A 15,364-nucleotide genomic window follows, 5' to 3' on the forward strand; every position below is an offset into this window, starting at 1 on the left:
CCAAAACAGTTGACTAAATGACACTCAAAATTGACATTCTGATATTTCTTGGCACATCTGAACAATTGGCAATGACACCTTCTTGAATATGAGCAGGTTTAATTTTGTGGAAAGAGGGCAGGGCTTTGATTTATGAGGGAAATTCAGGGGTAAAAGACGACAATGACAACCAGAAAACAGACTCAAAAACCAAGAAGGCAAATGTGAAAGCTCGCTCAATGAAAGCTCGATGCTGATTGGCTGATAAAAAATAAACATCTTAGTCCCTATTTATTTTTAGTCTGGTTCCCAAAAGATTCAGGGGTACAACTATAGAATGCAGGGCCACTTTACTCTACATCCGCGCCTCCATACGGCTGCATGGAGGTGTGGAGCCGCAGTCGACCTACCTCCGAAAATCGATTGCCGCAGTCGATCTACCTTCGAAAATCGATCGTGGAGTCGTGGGATCAAAATAAGGACAGCACATAAAAAAATAAAACAGCACACCGTGTAAACTCAATGGCGCCCCCAATCACCAATCAGTAGATAGATTTGTCACAGTAATTTTCTTCTCCTTTCGGGGAAGGGCAGGGTTTTAAGAAATCATCCTGCAGGGATATAGTCTGTCCAAGTTTAATCAACTTGAACGTTACAGGGAAAATATCAGACTTTATTCAGGGGATGTTTTGGTAAAACATTCACTATGAAAAAAAAAAGTTGAGATTATTATAAAAACCACAATTCCCACATACCGCGATAATGGGGAGTCCACCTCCATTCGCACATTCCAAGCATGTCTATTTTCACAGGCATTTGAAAAGGAAGAGTTATACAACCTAAGAGACAGGACAATTTGGGAAGGTTGGCGGGCAATCTCTAGTCCAAACAAGAAACGTGATAAGTACCGTGATAATACGGCGTTCCATCCTACATGCTTACTGCCACTGCCAGCATCCTATCTGAAAAAAAAACACCACGGAGACATATATAAATGTCCAGAACTCCAGGTATGGAATCTTTCCGGAGTATTTTTTAACCCTAACCCACCTCACTCCTCCAAAATCCTCCTGGCGGTTTAGGAGGATTCTAGAGGATTGAGGATGAATGGTGATTGAATCAAATGAGGATTCTGGAGGATTGAGGATGAATGGTGATTGAATCAAATGAGGATTCTGGAGGATTGAGGATGAATGGTGATTGAAGCACAAGAGGATTCTAGAGGATTGAGGATGAATGGTGATTGAAGCACATGAGGATTTTGGAGCCGGGAAGTTCCTCCATGAGGGTGAATGCATTTTGTGGCAGGACTGTCTGATGATTTTGAAGGATTTGGCGTTGGGTTATCCTTCATTTAAACACGAGTGCAAAATTTTGGGATGAGGTGGATTTTGGAGGATTGACGATGAATGCATTTTGAGGCAGGACTGAAACATTTTGAAACATTTAGGCGGAGTTGCAAAATTTTGGAGGATTGAGGATGGTTCTGAGCAAAAAGGGCCAAGGGGGTTATTAATGCTTCAATTGCATACATTGTTAGACTTTCTTTTTGTAGCTCCATGATTGTATAGTCATTCTTTCAGAACTGTAAGTGTAAGGGTTTTAAACTAAGTTCAGGAAGTATGGTCAGGCCCTACAGGCCCCAATTTGTCATTTGTAAATTTGTCAATTTTTTGGAAAAATTGTTCTGAAATATCACAGTAATTATTGTCAACCAAATTCTTCAAACGATGCCCTTTCCAAAAATAGCAGATGAAAACAATATTTGAACTAAACCTTATGGTTAAGATGTTAAAATAACTTGTTTTCCTTTGTTTCTTGAAGTTGACAGAGTTTGAAGGTTCTACCAAGGATGTCAACTGTGGAGCACATACAGGATGCAGAGCACAGTGATGACGTATCACCATGGCAACGCGTACTGCTCAACATCACTTGAATGAGATTGTACCTGACACCGTTAATTGTAAAGAGCGCCACCTGTTGTTTGGTTATCGATCAACATTATGCAGCAGATAATGCAGCGGTAGGCTATATAGGCCTGTACGTCAGGTAAGTCTGGTCTATTTATTTCTCAAAATTCAACTTCTTTTCGGCGTACTGGAAAGATTCCAATTTATCTGGACATCACTAATTTTTCCCTACAGTGACCTATATCACCATTAAAAGGGATAATATGTCCAAAAATGTCGGATTTAGCAGGGAAAAGTTGCTACCATGGCATGCCTACTGAGAAAACATGTCAAAGGACATTTCCTAGTCTTTGTTGGTCAGTGACGTCTGAGGTATGGGAGTCTTTCCGGAGTATTTTGAATGCTTTGCATACATTGTTGGGTAAGACCTCTTTTTATAGCTCCATGATTGTATAGTCATATAGTCAGCAGGGCCAGGGCCTATTGTTTTTAGTTCACTGCACCTACCCCAATTAAGAACCCAGTATCAATGCACACATATAGTGGTGTTCCCTAACGTGGCGCACTGCGACGTTTCTCCTGACTTTCCTCATGCACAGTTGCCAAACTTCTTTGTTGATAAACTTCAAATTCATTCAGTTATTACTGGTACTTTTTCAATAGTGTTTGCCATTTAAATTCTGTAAACAATTTCACTGTCATACAATTTGAGCAAAATTTATAAACGGTGGCGACCGAAAATTTGGCCAAAAATCAGTTTTAGTGTTCCCTAACATAGCGCACTTGCATTATAAATCTTGGAAAATTCCTGGTTAACACTAAAAAAGTTATTTAAAGTTAACAAATTCTAATTAATAAATATCATATATCTTTACCCAACTAGAAGTATGTCAGAAAATTATTTTCTTATTTTTGGGTGAGTATATCAGTGGTGAGTTGAAGGTAAATTGTTTCCCGATGATAATTTGAGTTAGAAATATGATTCGGGTTTGTAACTTCAGGGGTTGCCCTTCAGGAAAATCAAGTTTGGATTGATTTGGGGGTCAAAAGGTCAAAGGTCAACGTCATTGGTCAAGGTCTAGGTCATTCCATTGACCAGTATTAACTATCCTACTACATGTACTTGTAATTTTGCACCTTATATCAACAAACTCAGGCCGAGGGGTTTCAACAGCACCGCTATATTTTTTAGGAAAGTTGCAGTAATGTTCATTGATTCATTTTATTTCATCAACAGCTTTGAAAATGGAGTTGAGGCCAGACAGACAGGGGGCATAGGACTGCATATTTGCTCTCAGGTCATTTTATCTAATGCATTTAATGTTAGACACTATTCATTTTTGAACTTTTCTCCAAAAACCTGAAAATATTTATTGCCAATCACCCTCTAATATTCAGGACTAATGTTTTTTGGAATTATTCTTGACCATTCTCTTTATTTGGTGAACAATTTTGACCATCGTCTGAGTAGAGGCGTTTGCATGTTGATATTAGTGCTCAGGCATCAAATTACGTCAGGAATCGACCACTAGTCTCGCCCCAACTTGCTCATAGTTGTTTCTGTGGCATGGTTTAGCTGTATTTGTCCTTTTTAGGGGAAAAAAGTAGTGCAGGTGGGAAAATTATCAGAAAAACTAAGATGACATTTTTGTATGTTTACGTTTCTAGAGTTACTTCTACAACGACGATAGGTTCAACTACAACTATGCGCAGGCCAAAGCCACAGCAGGCAACTACAAGGAAGCAGAGGAGGTAGGTTGGACTCCCGGACCCAATTTTTGTTGTTGCGCCCTCAATAGTTGGCCAGTCATGGCGCAGTGACTCGTCATGGTGCCTGAACTAGTCATGGTGCCTTTCATTTGCAAACATCAAAAACCAAAACTACCAAGTTATTATGAAATACCTGCCTGTTAGGGAGTAATAGTCTCAAGCATCCTGTGAAATCATGGCACCTGGTGTGCTGTTATTTTCAAGAAAAGTGGAATTTTGTATTGATTTCCACCGATGGTCGGCCCTGTTTGAGAGAGAAGCCCGACTTTCTGTCTGTTCTCATCCATATACTGTTGCTGTATAGATGTAGAACAAAAAGATATTCCAATAGCTTATTTTCCCACGTGCTGCATCTCTTTGGAATTCCTTGCCTGGTGCTTATTTCCCTCCAACCTATGATCTGTCCTGATTCAAGAGGAGTGTGGAGTGCTGTGGCCTCGTGGTTAAGGGCGTTGGATTCGTGGTCTGCGGGTAAAGCTGCAGGTTGTGGGTTCGAGTCCAGCCTGGGGTCATGGTGCGTGTGCCCTTGGGCAAGGCACTTTGTTACTCATTGCTTCTCCCCACCCAGGAGTAATAGGCTATCAGCTTTGGTCCAAAAAATGGGCCACCGGTACCAGACGATTGAAAAGAGCAATGCTCATAGCGATTTTGTGAAAGGCACATCTAGAGTTGGAGAATGTGTGATAGCTTTGCAGTGTGAGTGGTGGCAGTGTTATCACTTTTGATTTGTGTTTTCAAAATTGCCGTCAATATGCTTGAACCGGTAAATTGTATGTAGTAACAAGCATGTTTTGGCTGCCATTTAAAAAAAAGAAAACAAGGGATAGCACCCAAAAAGCTGCCACCGCTGCAATGCTGTCACATATTTTCCGACTAGAGGGGTGCATACCTTGCCAAAAATCACAATGAGCATTATTGCCTTCATTTGATACTGACCAAACCCCCACACTGATGGCTTATAAGTGGGTGCCTATGAGGGCAGAGATGGTGTGGTTGATTTAGCTGCTTTGCTCCGACTTGTAGCCCTGCATATCTGGAGTGGCTTTTAGCCTTGTTCAGGGCGAATAGGCATAAAAAAAAACAAGTCTAAAACCCGGATGGGGATCTTTCTGTGCCTCCTAGACCACTGTTTTGGTGGGGACACTTGGTTTTACCATGATTTAATTGGAGTGGGTTTCGTTTTTCTTGTTTTTTAGATTTTTGTGCTCATTCAGAGTGAGAAGATCAAGAATGACTACACGTGTCTCTGGTTGGCAAGATGCTGTGAGTATTACCGTCAATTGTGAATGACGTTTCCTCTTCCAACTTCCAAGTTGCTAATGATGGGAATGAATCCACCTGTTAAGCCTCAACTCATAATGTATTGACCACTCACAATTGTGACTGCACAACCAAATGTCCAACTAAAGTCACGACACGTCGCGTGCATGCATTTCATGTACTGCTGGAAAATCCAGAGTGGCATTAGGGAGATGCACATGTTGCCCATGTGTGAGGTAGACTGAAGGGTCTCTAACAATGACATAACCAGCATGCAATCATCGCCCTGATCGTATATTAAGGATGTGACTTTGCGTTTCATTTTGTAAACGTTAAGCAAATATTTTAAGAACCTTTTTAAACGTTTAGCCATTGACAGTGGCTTTTGCCTACCCATTATGTCTGATCTGCAGACCGGCGTGATTGACATGATAAATCAACAATGGTTGACATAGTAAATAGCGGGCAGTCGTTGATAAAGTAAAAATGTAACTACGTGTTCCCCAAATGTAATCAAGTACTACGGTGCTTCTAAGGTTTTGTAAATTAATTAAGTAGGTTTGAAAACAACGTTAATTATTTGTGCTATGTGTGGTTATCTCCAAGGAAGATTGCGTGAACGGAGGTCCCTTTTTATAATTCTGGTTTTGCCTACATGTTTTGAGAAATTTGTAAACGGAGTTAAAAGTTTTTGTTTTGAACGTTTAAACATCACATCTTAGTCGTACATTTGCCATGTTGGATTTGTTCTATCACATTTTAAGCAGATTGTACGACAGAAATTTGCAACATTGAACATCCCTCTTGGCTCCCAAATATTGTACACAGTTACACTGAGCATTGCTGGCCGAAAATTGCTGAAACGAGCATCCACTGAACCGAACATCTTTTGTGGACCCCGATGTGTTTTCTTACAGCAGTATCCTATGTATTTATAACCTTTCTTTGTGTTGTTTTCGTTGTTCAGACATCGTGAATCGTAAGGCCAGACTAGCCTGGGAGTTGTACCTTAAGATGGAGACGTCTGGCGAATCGTTCAGCCTGCTGTAGCTCATTGCCAACGACGGCTACAAGGTAAAACATCATCCCCTAATTTTGTATGTTTGGTCAAGATTTTGGCATTAGCCCCAAATTAGTATCTAGTCACTCAATCTAAACCTGCAGCCGATTTCACAAAACACATTTGTCACTTCGTCAAAACCCAAATCGTAGAGGAAATGTCAATCTAAATATAACACACTTGTAAAAAAGAATGCACATATCCAGACGCCACTTCAGCCGTTGTGTACAAAGTCTATGGCGAGTCAAGAAAACTTTCCAAGTATTTCTGAACAAAATTGGAAATGTTTCTGCAGATTCGTGTTTGTGAAACATTTTTGCAATGACTCATCTTTATTGAGATGATGTGTGAAGACAAAGGTGGCGTCTGATTGCAACATTGTTTTCACGTGTAAAATCAACGAGAATACGAATCCCCGTCAAAAAGAAAAAAAAATGATTCATTGCACATTTACTACTTTGTGTCATTAGCTTGAATTATGAAGGATGCACTTTTGTGTCGCAAACTTTAGTAAGCATGTAGAGGGCATCATAAAATATTAGAATAGCCAAAAATCCCAACTGCTTAAAAAAATTGATTTGGGACAAATTCATCACTTTGTCAACACGGTGGCGATATGATCGAAAACTACAGGCTTTTCGTTCGAACTTCTGATGTTTTTTGCTCGACCTCAACATATAATTGTCACGGTCTCTCGATCCTCAAATCTCATCTTTTCTATCGGTAGATGGCCAGTTCTACTATGCGACCAAGGCTTTCGATGTCCTGGAAAGATTGGACCCCAATCCTGAATACTGGGAAGGCAAGCGAGGGGCGTGCGACTGGGCGTATTCCAGCAGATCATAGCTGGTCATGAACCAAGGTGGGTGTCATCTCTGTCAATCAGCAGTGCACACTGACCACAAATCTCAACCTTTGGTCAGGTGACCACATACATCGATCAAACAGTGCGTACTGACCAATTACATCTCAATTAGTATATCACTCCGGTGCTCTACCAACTGAGCTATCCAGCCCAATGTTGGCGGTTCCCTAATTGTCAATGTCTCTGTCAAAGGGGCGCTAGTCAGAAGCCCTCAACCCGCATATGCCATGCAGCCAGGGATCACGCCCAAAGTCACGATGCAGACCTGGCAAATATCAAGCGGGGATCACTCAGAGAGGATACGGCTTTTTATTACAAATTTTCATGAATACTTTTCAACTTCTTAGCCCTCTAGTTCAACTTCATTGATCTCTATGGATTTTTCCATTGTCCCCATATTCTATAAACAGCTTTCAGTTTCACTATTAGGTTTTGCCCTTCACTGACGTAAAAACACTGCTTACTCAGTTTGTTACCTCCCGAGTGAAAGTTGGAATAAATCACTCGGTTGGGACTCGAACCTATGACCTCCTGCTTTCTAGTGCAGACATCTTACCACTGGACCACCGAGCTTACAGAATTGGTTGCCTGGCCAGCCAACCAACCCCGTAAGCTCGATGGTCGAGTCGTGGGTTCGAATCCCACCCAAGTGATTATTTTTCCAACTTTCACTCGGGAGGTAACACACTGAGTATACAGTGTTTATACATCGGTGAAGGGCAAAACCTAACATTGATTTACATCACCCCGACGCAAAATCCATGTTAATAGCTTTCATTTTCATGTGCACAAAACCCAGTGAAGTTCAAGCCACTAGATTTTTGTCATTTTTTTCCTCTACAGAGAAACACTGCGAGACATCCTCCAAATCTTGCGCAACACCGGTAACCCACAGGTGGAATACATCATCCGTGTCATGAAGAAGTGGGCAAAGGACAACAGGGTACCAGTTTCCTGAGGTGGTCCCTATCCTATAGTCTTGAGATTGTTTAAATTTGTACATTCCAAAAACCCTTGCTTGCAAAGGGATTTTCCAAAAATAAAATAATGGAACGATACTGTTGATTAGGGGTGATTTAATTATTCTTGACGCATGGGAAATTTGCCTTGAAATATTTCTCTGTTTAGCTTTGGCAAGATAGTTATGCAGGAGAAAAAAACAACAGTTCTGGAGAGAGGCTGGTTTCTCATGGCATAAACAAAGTAGGCTTGCCTAGTTAAGCTGGACTCTGTGACTCAGTCAGTGACTTGGTCAGTGACTCAGTCAACAACTCAGTGACTCATTCAGCGACTCCATGATTCAGTCAGATTCAGTCAGTGACTCAGTCAGTGACTCGTCAGTGATTTGGTCAGTGACTCGGTTAGTGAATCACTCAGTGACTCATTGAGCGACTCAGTGGCTGTCATCTACTCAGTGACTTGGTCAGTGACTCAGTAAGTGACTTGGTCAGTGACTCTCTCAGTGACTCGGTCAGTCAGTGGCTCATTCAGTAACTCAATGACTCGGTCAGTCAGTACGTGACTAATAGTGACTGACTCGATACTCAGATGACTCAGTCAGACAGTTGAAGTCAGGTAGCATTGAAATGTTCATATCATAATTATAAAGGTTCACGTCATAAATGTTGCTTAGGACAACTCTGCAAGTTTGTTTTCTTGGAGTTTCTGGGGCCTGTTTAGAGACAAGCCAACGGCATGAGAATGGGCCAGGAATGGTTATTCAAGGAAGGGGGTAGTCATCTGTATGTAATGTAATTATACTAATTAATGGTTTATATTGATATGAATATACATGTACAAGTTTTCAGAACACGTTTGTCAGGTAATTAGGGTGTAAGGTCCAGAATAAGTGATTTGAACTGAGCCCAATTTCATAGCACTGCTAAGCACACAATTTCTGCCAGCAGAGCCTCTCCGCCTATATTACTGAGACTGTAAGCAGTAAACAAAAGGCATGCTAATACCTCAGAGAAACAATTTGCTTAACTTACCGTAAGCAGAAAACACAGCAAAAGGCATGCTAATACCTCAGAGGAACAATTTGCTTAACTTTTGACGTAACAATGTACATGTAGATCTCAATGCGTGCTGAACCGTTAGCACATCCACGCCTTGAGTGCTTAAGGATGGTACAATGTTCTGCTGTAGTAATGAGCACAGCTTTTCTGGTAACTGTTAAGCAGCGCCATGCAATTGGGCCCAGGTTGTATTCAAGTCCCGAGTCCGCACAAATCCTTGAAAGTCAATCTTGCCATCCATGTCCCAAGTCAGTTTCAGAAATTTCAATCCAACAGAATCTTTCTCAAAGGCAATCTATCACATTGTCAATACTATATTTTTTTCATGTACAATATTGGGAAAGAATGTTGCAACCTGATGCTGCTTTTTCTTCATATCATCTCAATGAAGTCATTCATTGCAAAAATGATGATAAGACATGAATCTGGGACTGAGAAATACTTAAGAGAAAATTTTCTTGACGCTCCATAGACTTTGCACACAACCGCTGAAGTGGCGTCAGGTTGCAACATTCTTTTCCAATATTGTGTGATATTCTGACTTCATTTCTTTATTTCATCTGTAAAAACATTAAATGTTTACTGCCTTTCTTTAAAGGGAAGATACAACATTTGCAAACATCACAAAACGAAATGATCAAATTATCGCGAAATACCTTACTGGATTGTTGGGGAATGACAGTCTAAAGCATCCTGTGAAATCGTGGCTCCTGATGTGCTGACATTTTAAAGAAAAATTGTACTTTTCCAACGCTGGTCGGCCGACCAGCATTGGAGAAAACTGGCTATTTTTCAAAAATTGCTCCGAATTTTTCATAATTAGTTATTCCGCATTTTCTTTGCAATTGATTACACACCTGTGAAGAGGTACAAGTCTGCTAGCTAGACTGATTCTCTGACCTTACAATTCCCCAAAGTCTATTAATTGCTCCGTTTTATCTTATAAGTGGGGTCACCAGACTGCAAATACATGTCTGGTTTTCTTGGCTTTTCCAGCATCTACAAGCCCAAATGCGAAAAAAGTCTTTTTAACAATATTTGCTATAACATACTAATCCTCCAAATCCATTTATTTCTGAAAATTGCAGCAAAAGCAAATGTTGTACATTCCCTTCAAGTCCGATAAATCTTATCTTGCAGTGTAAATATTGTGTAGGTGAATTTTAAAAGTAAATGTGTACTTAAAAGATTGTTGAAATGCTGTGCATAGTTCTTTGAATAAAGAGATATTAAATCATCACAATAAATAAAAGTGAACAAAATACCTGTTTGTTATTGATTTGTTTGTTTTCTTGGTAGTTTGTTTGGGATTCCTGAAAACAAAACTTAATTCAATTTATTTAAAAGATAAGTTTAGTAAATTTATGTTTGGGCATGGGGCTATAAAAAGTTGGGAAGGTAAAAAAAAAAAAGAATAATATAATTTCAATTTGAAAAAAAGTAATATAATTTCAATTTGTTTAAAAGTAAGCTCAGTCAATTCATTTTTGGGAAAGAAAAAAAAGTGAAGACAATTGAACAACAATACTATGGTGGGACTCGAACCTGAGTCGCCAAATTGGGAGTCCTACGCCGGTCCAGCAAACCATTGTCGCACTTAAACAAAGCTACAGTTCTGCTTTATCATAACCGTAAGATAGGCTTATCGTGGCTTTTCAACGTTGACGCCCATGCACGCTTAGACGTAAAACACAGTCTGACGATGTAAAACATTCGTTTGATTTTTGGTGTAGCTGTTCTAATTGATCTAAATTTAATTGGAAAAGGGTAAAGGGTGTCAACTGAACTAAAATTGTGAACTTCAATGAAATAAAACTCGTACAATCCTTGGTTTCAGTACGAAACACACGTGTTCAACGGATGCAGAGAAGCCTATTTCTTTTGTTAAATTCCTTTGTTGGATCTGGCGTTAACAATAAAATGTTTCCATTGAGGGAAAAGGATTAAACGCCGCGATCTTTTTTCACGCTTGAGTGCCTCTGAATGGGGAATATTGAAGCGGAAAATCACGATTTACTGCACTTAGGCAGCATTTTATACCCACATTATGATACTTTTTGAAGAGGAAATTGCATACTGAATACATCTATAGTTTCAAAATTCAAAAATTCGCCGTATTTAAAAAGTCGAGGAAATTTTTTTGGAAAAATTTCACCAAAACTTTCCTCATCCTATCGTAGGCGGCGCTATATATATATTTCATTCTCAGTGCGCGCATTGTTAGCGCGATAGCCGCCGCCCGATCTGTGTATCACCCGTTTGCCCAATCTTATTTTAGCATCACAATTTCAATTTTTCTCACGAATAAAAGTTGAATAGGTCTACAACTAAAACAATAGATAATTAAGGTCAGTGAAAAAAATGCAATCCGAATAAAAGTCAACTTTAATGGAACAAAAGAGACGCGTATAAGGATATTAATAAAAGGGCCCCGGTATACACATGAGCAAGAGGGAGGCGGGAATTTTTTTTTTGTCGTGTGAGATGGGGAGGGGGGGGGGGGGGGGACAAACAAAATATATTTATTAAAAGTCGTAAGTGGAGAAATGTTTTTTACAAAAGGGGCTATAAATCGTGCATGTATACAAAACAGGCAGCCAGCCCCGCCCCATCCCCTTGCAATGCCATACACACACGCTAATGCGCTAGCCAACTCTGAATACGGTGCACGTGCGAGAATTAAATATATATAGCGCCGCCTACGTTAGGATGAGGAAAGTTTTAGTGAAATTTTTCCAAAAAAATTACCTCGACTTTTTAAATACGGCGAATTTTTGAATTTTGAAACTATAGTTATATTCAGTATGCAATTTCCTCTTCAAAAAGTATCATTATGTGGGATAAAATGCTGCCTAAGTGCTGTAATTCGTGATTTTCCGCTTCAATATTCCCCATTCAGAGACACTCAAGCGTGAAAAAAGATCGCGGCGTTTAATCCTTTCGCCTCAATGGAAACATTTTATTGTTAACTCCAGATTCAACAAAGGAATTTAACAAAAGAAATAGGCTTCTCTGCATCCGTTGAACACGTGTGTTTCGTACTGAAACCAAGGATTGTACGAGTTTTATTTCATTGAATTTCAGGATTTTACTTCAGTTGACACCCTTTACCCTTTTCTAATTAAATTTAGATCAATTAGAACAGCTACACCCAAAATCAAACGAATGTTTTACATCGTCAGACTGTGTTTTACGTCTAAGCGTGCATGGGCGTCAACGTGAAAAGCCACGATAAGCCTATCTTACAGTTAATTAAGTAGAACTGGTTGAGCATTTGAGCGCGTTAATGGTCTTGTGGACTAGCGTAGGACTCCCAATCAGGCGACTCAGGTTCGAGTCCCACATTATTTTATTGCTACTTAATTTTCTTCCCTTTTTTTACATTCCCGAGACATAAATTGACTGAAATTATGTTAGAAAAATTGAAGTGTTGTTTTCAGAATAAAATAGAATTAAAAATATAAAATATTCTTTTTTTATATTGTTTATTCCTCCATGATTGGATCAAGAAATTCAAAACTATGGGAGAGACAAGTTTGGAAATAACACAGTGTTTCCTGAAAAGCAGTTGAAATTTTATTTCTTTCAACTCCAAAATAACAGTCTATATGAATTTAACTTAACACAGAGTTATCACTGACTATGGTATTCTCGAACTAGTTGCAGAGCATTTTGTTACACAAAATAAAACAATCATATTTAACCAAAACATTTCACGCATGTCAGTAAATGCATGCGTACAGTTTTACAAACAAATGATAAGGACTAGTAACTGGGTTTTGGCATTAAAAATGACTCATTGTCCAAAATCAAGTATTTTTTTCAAAATCAAAAAAATATATAATTAATATTCTCCGGAAATGTAGTGTGTTAAAGCGCTCGAGATACTGGCGATCTTGAGTCACTAACTTTCATGACAAAAAGCAATGCAATCGGTTTCGAGAAGATAACTCAAGAAGTACTTGGTGCATTAATTTGAAATATTGCATAACGATTTAACCTGATATATGTATCAAATCTCTTGAATTTGGATATCAATTGTTGACCAATAATAAAAATATACACAAGACAATGTGGCATGTAAGCGCGCAAAATACAAGGCGAATTTGAGTCAATATGTTTATGGAACAAAAACAACACACTCGTTGTTGAGACGACTTTTCAAGAAATGCTTGTTGTATTGGACTGAAATCAAATCTCCTGATAAGTTATCATACACAACACATCACTTGCGAATTTGGAGAGAAACCGTCAAAAATATAATTAATATACTCCGGAAATGTGTTAAAGAACTAGCTAGCTACAAATAACTGGAGATTTTAGTCAACTTTCATGACACAAAAACAACTCAGTTTCCAGAAGATAACTCAAGAAATACATATTTGCATGAAATCGACATTTAATAAATTGATTAAACATACAGATGATTGAACAAATCTGTTGAATTTAGTGAGGAATGTCAAACCGAGAGCGTTTTTGTGTCATGAACTTGAGGCATGGTTTTTCGTGTTGACAATACTTTTGTACTTACGTACACAGTACAGTGGTGACCAATAGCGCGCCCTCTTGTGAAAGAAAAATGAAAATGACATAAATTGGCGGGATTTTCCCGTGTTTCCCCAGTACATTATTTTGGTTATATTGTTTTTATTGTCGGACGATCCCACTCCAAATTCAACAGATTTGTGATATATGTTACCTTTAATCACAATACGAAATATCGATTCAATGCAACACGCATTTCTTGAGTTATCGTCTGGAAAACGAGTGTGTTGTTTTTGAACTATGAAAGTTGCATTCCTGCTTTCAGTTTAAAGACAGAACATTCTTTACGATGGTGACCACTATTTGTGTAGCGCGCCCTCTCTTGAAAGAAAATTAAGTTGAGTTAAATTTGGCAGATTTTTCTCCGTTTTTGACATAAATCGGTAAAATAAATTCTAATCTTAGAATTAAAGTGTAGAAATTGAGTATTTTTGTGTTGATTTACGCTGGTCGTCTCACCGAAAGTTCATTATTTTCGTTTGCAGATATTTCATTTTATTGGCCTTGTTTAAGTAAAAAAAAATTCAGTTTAACCCCTAGCATTTGCTTTTGTTTATAATTTTGGGTAAAAACGGGAATAGTGAAACTTGGGACTTTCCACAAGTTTGAATTTGGTGTTAAAAATAAACAAACTAAGGTTATGATCTTCGTTCATAATGGAAATTCATGTAGGTTATTTCAATTTCACTGGAAGGCAACCGATCCCACCCAGCAATAATAATATAGACTGATCCGCTTGAGCCCCGCCCCCGTAATATTCTGACCAATCACAGCCGTGATTTAATGCGGTCTGACACGCGTGCATTTGCGTACGACGCGCGCGTCTTGAACACGCATTGCAGCATTGGTTGAGTGGGTCACGTGTTGTTGCTGCTCACATGGCAGTGGGCGCGGCTTAATGACTCGGTTTGCTACATCCACGATCACCATTTACAAAGGAATTTATTTCCATTCTTAAATACGATTTGAAATTCAGAACATAAAGGGATTTCTCTCCTTTGAATTGATTCACAAAATTTAATCAATTTTCAAGTGAAGAAACCCAATAATTTTCAATATTATACAACAAATTAAAATCAATAATTAAAATAACAACATGAAAATGTTTCCAGATGGTTCTCTCTGAAACCTTCGCATTTTTACATGTGCTTCCAAAACCCATTCAAATCCAACAGGGTGCAGTTGACCAATGAACTGACTAGGAAGTCGAGAACCAGTGTTAGCGATTACACAGTCCTCCAAAACCAGCGTCAAATTGCGACGAGCCAATCCATGTACAACATGAAAACAAAATCTGGACAATTCCTTTGCTTAATTTTCATTTTCATATTAGGGTCACATCAAATGAAAAAATAAATAAAATAAAAACATGAAAAAGAAGTAGTCAACAAAATACTAAAATGAAACATAAACACTCAAATTAGTCGACCACACATTAATTTCTTATCATTGGATTCTCATTGTTTCAAGTCACTATGTAACATTTTTGATGTAAGAGACAAAACATGTAAAGTACACATGTATGAAATTATTTACTACGTAGCCGCGCTGACAATTATATGAATCTTCGAGAATGAAAAATTGGACATGTTTACAAAGAAGATTTAACTGTCACTGAAATTATTATTGGAACCCACCAAATCTCAACAGATTTTTGTTGAAGGACACATTAGGGTTTGAATCCAGCTGCTGGCCATATGCTGTGTCCTTGGGCAAGCCACTTTACCCCACTTGCCTCTCTCCACCCAGGAGTATAAATGGTTCCAGCATTAGCTGGGGAGTAACCTGAGATGGACTAGCATCCCATCCAGGGGGAGTAGAAATATTCTTGTTTCATGCTACTGAAACTGGAGATAAATGCCAGCCTGATGGGCCACATTGGCTTGTGACAGACTGAACTTACATCAAGGTACATGCATCATGAGTAGTTATGCATAATTGTTAGGAACTTACAAGT

General features: G+C 38.8%; 1 long non-coding RNA gene across 1 annotated transcript; it reads left to right on the forward strand.

The window, feature by feature from the left end:
* Positions 1–5,934: 5,934 nt before the first annotated feature.
* LOC119734061 lies at positions 5,935–7,730 on the forward strand. Its single transcript, XR_005272026.1, has 3 exons — positions 5,935–5,993; positions 6,707–6,841; positions 7,688–7,730. It is a non-coding gene; the product is annotated as an uncharacterized LOC119734061 (long non-coding RNA).
* The last annotated feature ends 7,634 nt before the right edge of the window (positions 7,731–15,364 follow it).

Source organism: Patiria miniata, unplaced genomic scaffold (genome assembly GCF_015706575.1).
Source record: "Patiria miniata isolate m_02_andy unplaced genomic scaffold, ASM1570657v1 HiC_scaffold_10, whole genome shotgun sequence".
Lineage (NCBI taxonomy): Eukaryota > Metazoa > Echinodermata > Asteroidea > Valvatida > Asterinidae > Patiria > Patiria miniata.